Consider the following 14530-nt stretch of genomic DNA (forward strand, 5'->3'; position numbering starts at 1 on the left):
CCAAATGCTGATGGGGCAACTGCTCAGGGATCCAGTGATTGATCACGAGGATGCTAAGTTGGCACAAACCTTTCCCAGGCAGACCTCAGAAATCTATGAACCAAGAATTTGCAGAGATGTAATGGGGAAACCGAAACATTAAAGAGAAGTCTGTGTTTGTGTTTGTTGTTGTTGTTCAGTTGTGTCTGACTCTTTGTGACCCCATTTGGGGTTTTCTTGGCATAGATATTGGAGTGGTTTGCCATTTCCTTCTCCAGCTCATTTTACTGATGAAGAAAATGAGGCAAACAGGGTTAAGCGACTTGCTTGTGTCTGAGGTCACATTTGAACTCAAGTCCTCCTGACTCCAGGTCTGGCACTCTATCCACTCTGCCACCTAGCTGATTAATTTGGTTTTGAAAATGGCTGTTTCTTTAACAGAAAAGAGATATGATTTTACCATCCCCAATACAGGTATAAGGTACATAACTAATCTGTAAAAAATACCTCTAAAATGAAATCAATCTGGTTGGGAAGGTCAAACTCTAGACTCAATTGCTTTATTCCTTATATCTTTTCTGGGCAATTTGAAATATGTCCTGACAGTGAATAAATGAGCCCATACAAATAAACAGGGTAAAGCCAGTAGCATCCTAGGATTGGCAGCGTGCCTAGGCTTGGAGTCCTGCCTGAATTTAGTAGCACACCTGAGATTCTAGCCACTAAGTAGATTGATAGAACCGAAAAACTACATGCTGGCAGACATAACCACAGGGAGCAGGCCAAATTACAGAGCCTTAACATGGCTGGATGATTATGGTTGGGGAAATATGAAGTATTGCTATAGAGCAATGGATCAGCTAGGTGGTACAGTGGTAAGCCTGTAGTCGTGAAGACTCATCTTCCTGAATTCAAATTTGGCCTCAGACACCTATTAGCTGTGTGACCCTGGGCGAGTCACTTAACCCTGAGGTATCAGTTTCTTCCTGTAAAATGAGCTGGAGAAGGAAATGGCAAACCACCTTTAACAAGAAAACCCCAAAAGGGGTCATGAAGAGTTGGACATAACTAAACATGTGAAAAATGACTAAAAACAAAAGTATAAAGTAATGCGATTTTTTAAAAAGCAGAACATAATTTGTACATGCAACTAAAAGTTATCCCCCTTAGTGGAGTCACCCCTGGAGGCCATAAACTTATGTCAGACATGCAGTCATCATTCAGATAATTTGGAGGTCTGGATATCTTTGAGCTGTAAAATTCAAGTTTTTGCTAGCAGGTAAAGGCACTTTGGGTGTTCAGAACTGTGGACGTTTCCTCTGGAATTGGGATGTGTTCCAACAAGAAACCTAGCCTTGTAGAACAGATTTTTCTCCCAGTGGAAATTTAGCTTTATAGGCATAAAGAATAGATGCTGCTCCCTCATTGATAGCTGGTAACACTAATTGACTGCTTTCAACGTACCACTTTTATTTGTCTTCCTCCCTCCCACCCCTCACCCCCGGCTCTAAATTCTAAGGTTACAACAGTGTACATCCTCAGATTAAACAAAAATGGAAGAAAAAATGCTGCTTTTGTCATTGACAATGGCTCTGGCATGTGCAAAGCTGGCTTTGCTGGGGATGATGTCCTCGAGTTGTGTTCCCCTTCATTGTTGGATACTAAAGTCACCAGGGTATCATGGTGGGAATGAGGTAGAAGGACAGTTATGTTGGTGATGAGGCCCAGAGCAAGAGAGATATCCTGACTCTGAAATATCCCATTGAACATGGCATCATTACCAACTAGGATGACATGGAGAAAATCTGGCATCATACCTTCTGCAACGAGCTTCGTGTAGACCCTGAAGAACACCCTGTTCTCCTAACAGAAGCTCTCTTAAATCCTAAGGCCAATAGAGAGAGAAGATGACACAGATAATGTTTGAGACCTTCAACACCCCAGGCATGTATGTTGCTGTTCAGGCTATATTGTCTTTGTATACCTCTGGTTGTACCATTGGCATTGTTATGGACTCTGGTGATGGTGTCACCCACACTGTGTCTGTCTACAAGTGTTATGCCCTTCCTGGTACCATCCTTCATCTAGATTTGGTTGGCTGTGACCTGACAAACTACTTCATGAAGACACAGACAGAAAAGGGGTTCAGCTTCATTACCACAGCTGAAAGGGAAATTGTTCATGACATCAAGGAGAAGCTGTGCTACATCGCCATGGACTCTGAGCAGAAAATTGCCACTGCTGCTTTATCCCCCTCCCTGGAGAAGAGCTATGAGCTTCCCAAGAGCCAAGTGATCACTATTGGCAATGAGAGGTTCAGGTGTCCAGAGGCCCTCTTCCAGACATCCTTCCTGGGTACGGAATCCTGTGGCATTCATGAGACCACTTTCAATTCTATCATGAAGTATGATGTTGATATCAGAAAGGATCTGTATGCCAACAGATATTGTCTGATGGTACTACCATGTACCCTGGTATTGCTGACAGAATATAGAAAGAAATCAGCCCTGGCACCTAGCACAATGAAAATTAAAATCATTGCTCCCCGTAAGTATTCCATCTAGATTGGTGGTTCTATTCTGGCTTCTCTCTCTACCTCCCAGCAGATGTGGATCAGCAAGCAGGAATATGATGAATCTAGCCCATACTGTCCATCGCAAATGTTTCTAAACGGACTGCTAGCAGATGCATAGCATTTGCTGCATGAGTATTCACAAAGTAAAAATTTGCCTTGGCAAATATACACCTCATGTTAGCCTCATGAAACTGGAATAAGCCTTCTTTGAAAAAAAAAAACTTGTCCTTGGGGAAGTTTGTGTCTGCTATGAGACAAATATCAGCACTTTGTAGATTGTTGAACCATTACTGATTTGACCTCATATTCAAGTTAACAGTTGTTCCCTCGGTGTTGAACATTTTAGCATACCCTGTACATATCTTTGATCTAAACTCCTATACAGGTCACTTCATTTTGACAAGTAAGGTTAAGAGTTAACTTCTAGAAAGAATTGACCTGAGAGTATGGCAATATAGTGTCTGGCTGGTTAACACTCAACAGCTGTATGGTTTAGTTCTATAAAGCATCAGATCTGTACAAGGTATCTAAAGGTCAAATTTCCAGCATCTAAAAGAGCTGACTTGCAGAATTTCTCTCCTAAGGCTGGCAAGAGTTTATTAAGTATGTGTTGTATCTTGTCACCATCCTAGCAGGAATACATATTGAATACAAGCCGTCGAACCAGGTTTTTTTTTTTCCTTAACCCACTGTTTTCCCCCAATTCATGTGACTAAGTCACTCAACCTTGAGCTGCAAAAGAGTTTGCATTTACAACCTGTAAATTTGTACATCTAGTTAATTTATGTAAGATTTTTGTACATTGCCTTAATGTTCTCACATGACAGCAGAATACCAAAATTTGTAAGTCATTCTAAGAGTTGAGAATTGTAATGCCCATCACATTATTGTGTAAGGAAAAATAAAAGTGCTGCAAGTAACTAGAAAAAAAAAAGAATAGATGTTTTTCCTTAGGTACACATAGATCTATGAGGATTAATTTGGTTTTGAAAATAACTATTTCTTTAACATAAAGCTAGGAAATTATGAGCTCAGTTGTGTCTAAAAATCATTAAAAAGAATTTTCACTGGAAATGTATTAATTTCCTAGATTTGCTAAATTAGAAACTGTTTTTGGACAAAGATTTTTGGACCAAGAGTGTTTCTCTTTTAATTTTAGCCTAAATACAAGTAATCTCTTTCAGATTAATCAAGGTGAAGGAGATAAGAGCTTTAATAAATTTGTTCCTTCTTGCATGGATCTCTGTGTCATGATTTCTTTTTTTTTTTAAGTAGGAAAATAAAGTTTTAATTGGCATCAGAAACTGGTGTAGGTAGAAGAAGGGCCCAGTGACCTTGGGCAGGTCATTTGACTTCCATGGAGCCCAGTTTCTACTCTGTAAAATGACAGGGAACTAGATGGTGTCCATGTTCCATGGCAACTAATACTCTATGGATATGATCACCCCTAGTCACCTTAGGAAGGATGGTCAGAAAGCCACACAAAGCTTGGATGGCACTTCTCAGTGGGATATGGTTTACCAAATAAAACACTGATTTATGTTCTAATTGTATGATTACATTTGGGATTTTAAGAATGATCAGTTTGAATTTTTATATTTAAATTTGTATTACATAGTTATATTTATATCATATCCCATAAAAAGGCAGTTTGCTACAGTTGTTTAATCATTCAGTCTTTTTCAACTCTTTGTGACTCCATGGGCCACAGCAGGCCAATACTGCTCATGAGGTTTTCTTAGCACAGATACTGGAGTGGTTTGCCATTTTCTTTTTCCTTCCCTTGACGACCTGCTTATGTCAAGGGAGAGCCTAGTTTACATGGGTTTGAGTCACATGTTTGTGATGCCAGAAGTTTTTAGGTCACGTGGGTTTGAGTCACATCTTGTGACACACTTTGACCCTGAATAGGGTATACAAACTCAGAGATTGGCGTTTTGCCTTTGGGGCTCTCACTGGCTGGAAGAGTGTTGATGTGGAGACTCTGGGCAGCTGTTGTTAAGAGCCCCCTGGCTTTGGAAAAACTCAAATATTGATGCTTCCCTACTGGTAACTATGTATTGCTATAGATAGATTAAATTGTGTTATTTGCTATGTTTATATAATGTATGTTTGTATGTTTGATTAAAGTGAGATTGTTAACCCCTTAAGGTTACTTTCCTTAGAAAAGCAGATCAAAGAACCTGTGCTGGCAGCTCTTATTGCTGATCTTGTTGGATCTTACACCTCAGCAGCAGCTGCTAGCCACATTATTCTTACAGTATATTACATAGCCAATGCAGGAATTTGTTTAGTTTGACTATGCATATTTGTTACAAGGGCTTTGTTTTTGGTTTTTTCTTTTTTCCAATGGGGGTTGGAAGTAAGGAAAGAAAATTGATTTTTGTTCATTGAAAATAATTTAATTTTTAAAAAGTGATGGAATAGATAAAAAGGGATAGAATAGCATTGCATGTTAAGAATATACATTTATGTGAGATAATTTTAAAATGGGGGTGGGGAATGAGGTGGAGAGCATTTGGCTGAAGCTTAACAAAGAATCAAACAAGAAGCAATAATATTGTAGATGTATACCACAAGCCACCTGGAATCACATTGGATGAAAAATTTGGGGAAAAGATCATACACACAAGCCTGGTACAGAAGCATAATATGTGGTCATGAAATTTGAAGAATTCAAATAAACATAAAAAAGATTTACTCAAATGGATATGGGGCAAAGAAAACTGAATCCAGAGAATAATATATACAGTGACTACAACAATGTAAGTATAGCATATTCTTGGGGATGGGGATGGGAATGGGGCTTACTCTCCCAACCCTACTGGGTCAAGTCCCCCAAGGGCAGCTACAACTACTCTACATCCCCTTAGAATTACAGGGATTAACCCGGAAGGGTTGGGGCTGGTGGTATCTTTTTAATGCAATCGCTTATGAGCCCTTCACTAGTATGCTTCTCCCATTGATCATCTGTTAATAATCAATTAGCCAGCCAGACTTAGTTGGCTTTTATAAACAGATATTTACTACTGTGGTAAAGATGGTATAAATCAACTCCCCTCCCCCAAAGTTTGTGAGACTGTTCCACAATTCTCCCCAGAATATGGGTTCTGACTTAGACAACATATGTGATAATGGGTAACTTACAGCTCCTAGTTGTTGGAAGTAAGTTCTATCCTTTGTAACGAACTAATGAAATTCCCTTCCCCTTAGAAATGGTGCAGCTTTTCTGTAGGATTGCTTGTAGAATCTCGACTCTGCCTTTCTCCATTGCATCTAATGCATTCTTGCCTCCTAATGGAAGGTAGTCTGAGAGGGGAAGGGCCTCCTGTAGAAGGTGGGGACAATTCACTCATATTTTGTAATTCTCATCTTTCCCAAGGCACATAGGAGAGCAGACAGCTCTTTATTCTAGGGACAGTTGGCTTTGCCCTAGGTTTCTATTTCCCCCAAACAGCCCTGCTTCCTGGCTTTGCCTTCTTATAAAATCACCCCTCTCATCCTTCCCATCACTTCCAGTCCCACTTAGAATCTCAGTTCCACCCTTATATATCTTGCTCACTGGTTTAAAAACTTCATTCATAAATACATGGTCCCAATTTGTCCATACAGAAGCATGACACATGGTCATGATAGATAAACTATCTTGGTCAAATGCTATCTCTATGCTAGAAATAATAAATTATTTACTATATTAAATCCTTTCCCCTATGATATGTTGTTTAGTTTAATTCAGCAAGTATATATTGAACTTTCATTATGCACAAGACACTGTTATTACCAGGGGTTGGGAATACAAAGATAAAAACAACAACACTCTGTCCTCAAGCAACTTACATGGTGGAGACTGGGAAGGGGACATGGAGGACAGTGGACATGATGTATGCAAATAAGTATAATACAGTGTGTGTGGAATAATGGGGGAAAGGAGAGACCTAGACAAGGTACTCAACAGTGTTTTAGAAGAAAGATAATCTTTAACTGGGGAAATCAGAAAAGTGTACACAGAGGAGGTGATGGCTAGACTCAGCTTTTGCTCCCCTTTCTGTGTCTTTAGTTTCCAAGAAGGAAAGGACAGATATCCATTCCCCCAGCTTCACTTGAATGGCCACCACCCTTGTTGAGACCCTCTTATCTCTTGTCTGGACTATTTCAATAGCCTTTTTATTGGTTTCCTTTCTTCTGGTCCATCCTCCTTCTCTAATTCATTTTCCACAGAGCTTAGACTTTATAAGTTTCCCTCCACCTTTCACCCACCCTTGAGCTCCTCAAGTTTATGACATTGGCCTCCTGGCTCTTCCTCACACATCTCTAGAGTCCTGCCATTTTGATTAGCTCCCTATTGCCCCCAGGACAGAATTAAAACTTCTCAGCTTGACATTTAAATGCCATTACCATAAATTTCCAACCAACCTGTTCAAACTTTTCACCTCATTCCCCTCATTTATTCCATGTTCTAGCTTAGTTGGCTGAGGAAACCCTCCATATCATCTACTTTGATGCTTTTGCAGAATGTCCCGTGTGTGCCTTGGGAAAAAAGAGGATGGCAGTCTGGGTGAACCAGACTCACCTCCTGCTGGAGGCCCTTCTATTCTCAGATTACCTTCCATCCACTGCATATATATCTTACACGTACCAAGCTATTTAAATGTTGCCTTCCCCATTAGAATGTATGCTCCTTGAGGGCAAGGTTCAGTTCTTACCTTTCTTTTTGTCTTCGCATGTAAAAAGTAATTAATAAGTGCTTGTTAATTGACCTGCCTTTTATTTCCCAATGCTTGATTCAAATTCTCCAAGGATGAGTAAATAGTCCCGTCTGACAACCCGAACAGATGCCTATTTTCTGGAGAACTTTGCTGGCAACTTCTTAGGCATTTGTGGTCTCAGACAATCAAAGGGAAGTGTATGTAATTAAATCTACAAGCAAAACATTAAGAGCTAGGCTTCTCCTTTACATTCTTGTCTCAACAAGGGGCAGAAATGAATACTAGAATGCTGTTCTTGATTTATCTCCGTAGAACTTGTAGGCGAATGGGTCCTGGGGCTTCCACTGGTAGGGCTTCCAGATTTTTCCCTAATGGGGCAAAAGTTTTCCAAGTCTCAAAGACAGCTTTCATTCTCTTCACAGTAATCTGGGTGCTCAAGCTGAACATATAAATCAGATCCAGGGCTTCTGGAAGATTAATTTTGAATGCTAATAAAGAAAATAAAGCGTGGGGCTGAGGAGAGCCCAAATCTAGGACATCTTGAGCAATACAGCCCTCTTAATAATTTGGAAGTGTAATTCTTCAGTCTAAACTATTTATCTGGAGATGAGATAAGGGAACTTTAACATAATAAACACATTCCACATTAGCTAGGAGCCCTCAGAGAAGTGAGCTGGAATGTAGCCTCAAGACATGGAATTTTCTTCAAGTTGCTGGTACAGGAAATAGAACTTTTCAGACATTTTACTTCATTATATATTGATTTGGGCCTAAAAATTGGGGTAGTTTCCCAGAACACCTTCCAGCAACAAAAGATACTATCACTTCCTGATCAGTCCCAGCCATGCCATGACAGCTTTACTTAAACCATCATCTCCAGCAACCAGGACCCCAGCCAAGACTTCTAGGTCCTTTGGCTTTGATCAGCTTTTGCCTTAAGGGCTGGAGTCCAGGGCTCTACTCCACTTCCCACAAAAATACCACTAGCACCGTTCTAGTTCGCCTTTATTTTCTCTCATTAGAAAGTAAGCTCTTTGGGGGCAGGAACTATCTTGCTTGTTTCAAGATCACTAGATAACTTTATAAATGTTTTACCTAGAATCTTAAGTAGGTATTACCAGTTGCAAAGGCACTTACCCCCTTGGTTTGAGAACTAATTGGATTATTTTCATTTGAACTGAAATGAGGTCATTTGGTGTTGGTAAACAGTACCTAGGTCTATACATCAGGAACAGAGCTGCCAATTCTAGGTGTGTTAGAGATCTGTTGTCAGACTTTAGATAAATCACTTATAGAGGTAGTGTGGGGTTCAAGTCACCCCTCTTTTTCCTGACAACTGTTTCTCTTTTGGCTAGTCAGTCCTCAGTGAACCTCATTCACTTTCCTCATCTATAAGATAGGAAAGATAATTCTAATACTGCCTGCTTCCTAAGATTATTGTGAGGGAAGTGTCTTGTAAGCTTTAAAATATTACATGTGGTCGTTCAGTCATTTTAGACACTCCCTGACCCCATTTGGGGTTTTCTTGGAAAAGATACTGGAGTGGTTTGCGAAATGGCAGAAGAAAATGCTTCTCCAGGTCATTTTACAGATGAGGCAAAAAAGGTTAAGTGACTTGTCCAGGGTCACACAGCTAGTAAATGTCTAAGACCAATTTTGAACTCAGGAAGCTGAGTCTTCCTGACACTGAGCCCATTCCTCTGTCCACTGTGCCACCTAGCTGCCCAAAATGTTATACAAACACGAGCTATTTCATCTCTGAATGGAAATTGAATGGGACAGGATTCTATGTATCCCCAACTATTTAAACTCTTTAAGGTGAGAGTCCTCATAAAGGTACAAATTAGAGAGACCTTCTTTCTACCTGATCATATCTTCAAGACTATGTGGCAACCAAGGGAAAAATATATTTTATGTTTTCAGGTATGTGGTTTAGGGGGAAGGTAAGAACCACTTGTTAAGCACCTACTATGTGCCAGACACTTGTGCTAAGCACTTTAACAATTTTATTTACTCTTCACAACAATCTTGTGAGGGATGCTATTATCTCCATTTCACTATTAAGGAAACTGAGGCTTAAGTGTGCCCAGGGTCACATAGCTAGTGTCTGAGGCTTAACGTCTGGTAAGCTTTTATTTTTTTACCTTACTGTATGGAACTCTTCCTTCCTCTCATACTACTGTAAGATCAACAGACTCGAATATAAGGTCCCAGTGGTTTTCAAGGGTCAAGTAGAGGAGCTCGGCAGAAACAATCCTGGAAAGCTTTAATAAAGATTCCTCTATAAATTGTCCTTTATTTGCTGGCCCTGACACTCAATAGGCCTCAAATATTGCCTTCAGTTTCAACCAGGAAAGGCTAGGTTCTTTAGTCTTTTCTAAGAAATCAGTAACCTCTGACCCAGCAGCAGACTGTTGTGTTAGCTACTATCTCCCTTTTTGAGTCACCTTTTGTGTCATCAGTTACTGGATTCCTACCTAGTTAGCGAAAGCCAGAAATTTAGGAGAAGGATAAATGACCTACTTTGGGTAGGTCATGCAATTTTTATTTTACTTTTTTTTAGGCTATAGAGTCAGATCTTTCATTCCCACCTTTTCTAATAAATTCTATTACTAAGGAAGTATGATCCAATTATGGCAAAGTTTGCTTGACTCAAGCTGAAGGAACCCAGAGTCAGAATTTTGGATGATCTCTTAAAGTCCAGGTCATTCCTAGGGACTGCTCTATAATTCAGCTTCACTGCCAAGGTACAGAGCTGGTCCAGTTTACTACTCATATGTGGAATTTTTTTGAGAGGGGGAAAAAGAGAAGTACATATTTTGTTTTCTGAAAAATGGTGGCAAAATCATATTTATTCCTGTTAACTTGTCTTAACAATTTGCCAACTATTATATTACAGCCAAAAAAAAATTCTATTGAGGAATGTTCTCCAGAATGAGCAAGATGAACTTGATTCATTAGTAATAGAAATTATTTGTTATTAACTACTTGCAAGTTTTCTCCTCAACAAGCATTGTATCCCAGCTCATCCCTTTCATCATTGTGAAGTCAGTAGTTACATATACTGTGAAGACTAATTGTGACAAAGGCAGGCTGGAAGGGTTTACACCAGGATGCTTTCCCTATTTGTTTCAGTCTTCACAATCCTCACTTAGTTACAGCTCGCATACTGGCTCTAGGCAGGGGGTCAAGGGGCCTACCCCTCAGGTGAGTACTTTTACTTTCTGATAGAGGTAATCAGTGACTTCCAGAAAGGAGACAACTATAGTATTATCCTGCTTCTTTCCATTTTCATATCAAGGAAGGAAGGGAGTTCTTAGGCAATTGAACTACTTCACTTAATTTTCAAAGGGGAAATCTATAAAGCATGGGTGTAGATATTCAACCCATGAGAGTATTTGGTATTAATATACCCATATTTGCCAGCCTATCTCCAGTCGATAAATTAACTAATAGGCCTGGGGTTCAAAGTATTCCTTTAGTTTGTGGCTTATGTCTACCTTATGCTTTCTTTTGCTTTTCATGTGCCACTGTCTTAAATTTTGTATTACCTGTGTATGCTGCATACCTTTAATTGGCTAAGCTCCCCAAGGACAGGGATTTTTTTTCCTAGGGTGTTTCATCCCAGGTCTAACACAGGAAGAGCTTGACAAGGATTTATTGAATTGGCAAATTAACACAAATTAAATGGTTAGACTGACAGGTTACATGGGGTGGTCCAACTAAATCCAGAATCCTGAGGCTCCCTAAAGGGCCTTTTTATGCCTTTGCAAAAGTAAGATGGTTAATCAGTCAATCAACAAGAACTAATTAAGTACCCCTCTATACTAGGTGCTGGGATACATGTATTTCTTGACTTGATTTCATGGATTGTTTCTCTCTAGGCTATGGCCTGCTCGTCAGAATGACCCTAGAGGCCAGACCTGTGAGGGCAGAAAGAGCTGAGGTGAGCAGTTTTTTCAGCTCAGAAACAGGGTAGTGGGATGACCGATAACTTCTTTTTCAACTTAATCTTCAGGGATTGTAATAGATGTTTTCCTACATGCCAACTGTATCAGCTAATCTTCTGCAAGAGAATTTAGCCAGAATTCAAGGCTTTGATTAGTTTTTTTCCCCTACTATTTTTCCTTGATAGTATTAGATTGTGGGGAAGGGCCAAAGGGTTTCATACTGTTTATTTGGGTGTTTGATTTTGTTTTGAAATGCCCAAGTAAACCAGTGTAAGCAGACTGACAGATGAAGATGATACTCACCTCCCTGTCAATGAGATTCCTTATTCTCCATTAAATCTTTTCATTTGCAGAAGATGGATTTCCACGGAAGAAAACGCTACAGGAGACCACCCAGAACCAAGTGTTTGTGCAGGCTAAGCAAAAGGCTAATTGTCCCCAGTGGGTAACATACCTAGACACATCCACCATTCTCAATAAGTTGATGTTAAGAGTCCAGGCAGACCACCTCCCTCGACCCTGGTCCAAGTTCACAAAGCATACTTTCCCTGCTTTAACTACCACTTTCTCATTTTTTCCTTTCCCTTCCTGCTTGCCCTAACTATTCCAATTACCTTTTCTATTCTTGATCCTAATGTGGGTGCGGGGGGAGGGGGGGGGCCCCCCTATATATGGTGGATTGCAAACCTCATGCTTGGGGCAAAAGCTGATTGCCTTCGGGGGTCAGGAAGGAATTTTTCCCACTATCCACACAAAATTGGCCTAACGTGTGATGGAGGTTTTTCGCCTTCCTCCAAAGCATCAGGAACCAGCTTTTGGCTGGAACATTCTCTTTATATGTTGGTTGTGCAAAACTCCCCCCCCACCCAAAAAAAAAGAATTTACTGGCAACTAGATGTTTGGGGCCCTTATTTAAAGGATCCTATTTGAACATGAGGGTATTCTCCCATTTTTTTTCCCTCCAAGTTAAGACTGTTTTGATCTTGGGTGATGAATTTGCCAAATTTGATATGCCAGTGGGAACTGTATGACAAACTTTTTCAGGATCATTTCTGCAATTGGGTTGAAATCAGAGTTAGTCCCAAGAGTTGACTACCTGGCATATTCGGAATATGTTCAGAAGGGTCTCTAGCAATGATGCACAACCACTGTATAAACTGAATGGGGGAATAAATTATATATTTCTATTTTTTAAAAATAGGAAAAAAATTAAATTGTTATAAAAACATTTCTGGTATTTGAATTTTTATTTCTTCTTTTGGGAATTTGTGGTTTGAAAGGCAGCCAGGGGTTCAAATGGTGATCCACAAGTCATCTATTTTAATCTATCCCTAGAAGCAAGCCCTTAATGATGTTGTGGACAGTTATGTTTTCATGTCACCTCTGTAGCTATTTCATGCCAGAAGGAATGACCTTAAGTCCATCATACAAGGCAAAACACCAAAATGAAGAAACATGAGAAAGCTTTAGCTACCTTTAGGTTGGACAGTATTGTTTTGTTTTTATTTTTAAAAATGAAGACCCAAGTTAGAAGCACCTCCTGCCAGAAAATGCTGAAGAAATTCAGTCTTTCTGCAGCTAATATTGCACACTAATGACCCCTACAACCTTGCTTTTTGCTACACTTGGCATCCAAGCAAAAACATTTTCATTTGTGGTTATGAACAAAAGTTTAACTGGGAGAAAGGTGGGGTTCAGAAGGAAGAGGCGATGCTACAGGGTGAATTACCATTCGAGGAAGGCACAGGTACAGGAACAGGTGAGATACAACCTAGAACATACCTAGAATACACCTGAATTGATAACTCCTAGAAAAACAAGGCATCAGTGACATAAAACACATTTCCAGGTGGATTGCTAAGTGTGCCAGAATCTCCTACCTCCTATCTTCTGGCATGGCATTGGTTATAAGAGCCTACTCACATTCCTTAGTTATAATCAATTAGAATATAAAATTTCTATACTGGGTACCATCTATATTTAGAAGATATAGACTAACTTTATTCTCCTGGTCTTAACTACCATGCCCAGTAATAATTTTTTTTAGCAAGACAACCAAATCTGAAACTCACTCCTCCATACACCAGTGGTAGCCCTGAGACCTCTCTCTCCCTCCCTTGACTGGAGAGGGTAGATAGTGGAGAGCTCCTCCCAGATCCTCCATTTAAGGAGGGGGTCCGAGGCAGCCCCCTCATCATCTTTCACTTGGCTGTAAGTCTTCAGGTACCATTCCTTTCCCATCGCCCTCTTCAGTTTCTTTTTATGTGTTGTCTTCTCCCATTAGATTGTGAGCTCCTTGAGGACAGGTACTATGTTTTGCCTTTATTTGCATCCCTAGCACAGCATCTGGCACATAGTAGGTGCTTAATAAATGATTACTGATTGACTGACAAAGGCCTTTCATTCCAACGTTTCCTGAAGAAGTGCTGCAAGAGGAATGCTCATAGTCTCTTGATAGCACAGGAAAATAGGGTAAAATTAAAAGCCATTCTTCATATGGTAGTCAAAACTTTAAATTCCTGGATTTAATCCCACATTTCACAGAAGCACCTAATTTGAGAGTTGGAAGGGACCACAGGGGCTTACCTAGCCTATATATCTAGATCTATAAATATGTAGGCATATATATGTATATGTGTGTACGCAATATATACCTCTCTATATACATAATACATATATACACACACATACATTATCCATACACAACACACACATTACACACACACACACACACACACACACACACACACACACACTCTTCAGGCCCTTTCTCTAATATAGCAATATAAGTTAGATCTACTTACCTCCTACATATGAAACTTTCTCAATTCCTCAAAAGAATAAAAATGTGCCATTTGGGAAATTCCTTACACGTTCAAAAACAAAAGTTGCCTTACTTGTCCTGACTTCCTTTAAACTTCTCTGCATGGCATTCAAGTCTTCCATTAACTTCCCCTTAATGTACCATCATAAGAACCTAATTTCCAATGATTCCCTTATGCACAGCATGCCCTCCCCCTCTCCTCCCAACACAAATCTGTTTCCTATCTCACACAAACTCACTCTTTGCCAGCTCCGTAAAGCCTTTGTGAATGCTGTTTTCCTCATCTGGAATGCCGTCTCCCATGCCTGCCCTACTTATCCTTGACCATCTCTTCCAAACTCACTTCCTTTGAGAACTCTTCCCAGAGAAAACCCAGCCCACTCTGATCATTCCTCTACTCCATATCCCTTCAGAAAAGATGGCTTCCGGGCAGCTAGGTGGTGCAGTGGGTACAGCACTGGCCCTGAAGTCAGGAGGACCTGAGTTCAAATACGGC

General features: G+C 40.0%; 1 pseudogene; it reads left to right on the forward strand.

Moving 5' to 3' along the window:
• The first annotated feature begins 1546 nt into the window (after nt 1–1546).
• LOC118846655 lies at nt 1547–2649 on the forward strand (annotated as a pseudogene).
• The last annotated feature ends 11881 nt before the right edge of the window (nt 2650–14530 follow it).

Source organism: Trichosurus vulpecula, chromosome 4 (assembly GCF_011100635.1).
Source record: "Trichosurus vulpecula isolate mTriVul1 chromosome 4, mTriVul1.pri, whole genome shotgun sequence".
Lineage (NCBI taxonomy): Eukaryota > Metazoa > Chordata > Mammalia > Diprotodontia > Phalangeridae > Trichosurus > Trichosurus vulpecula.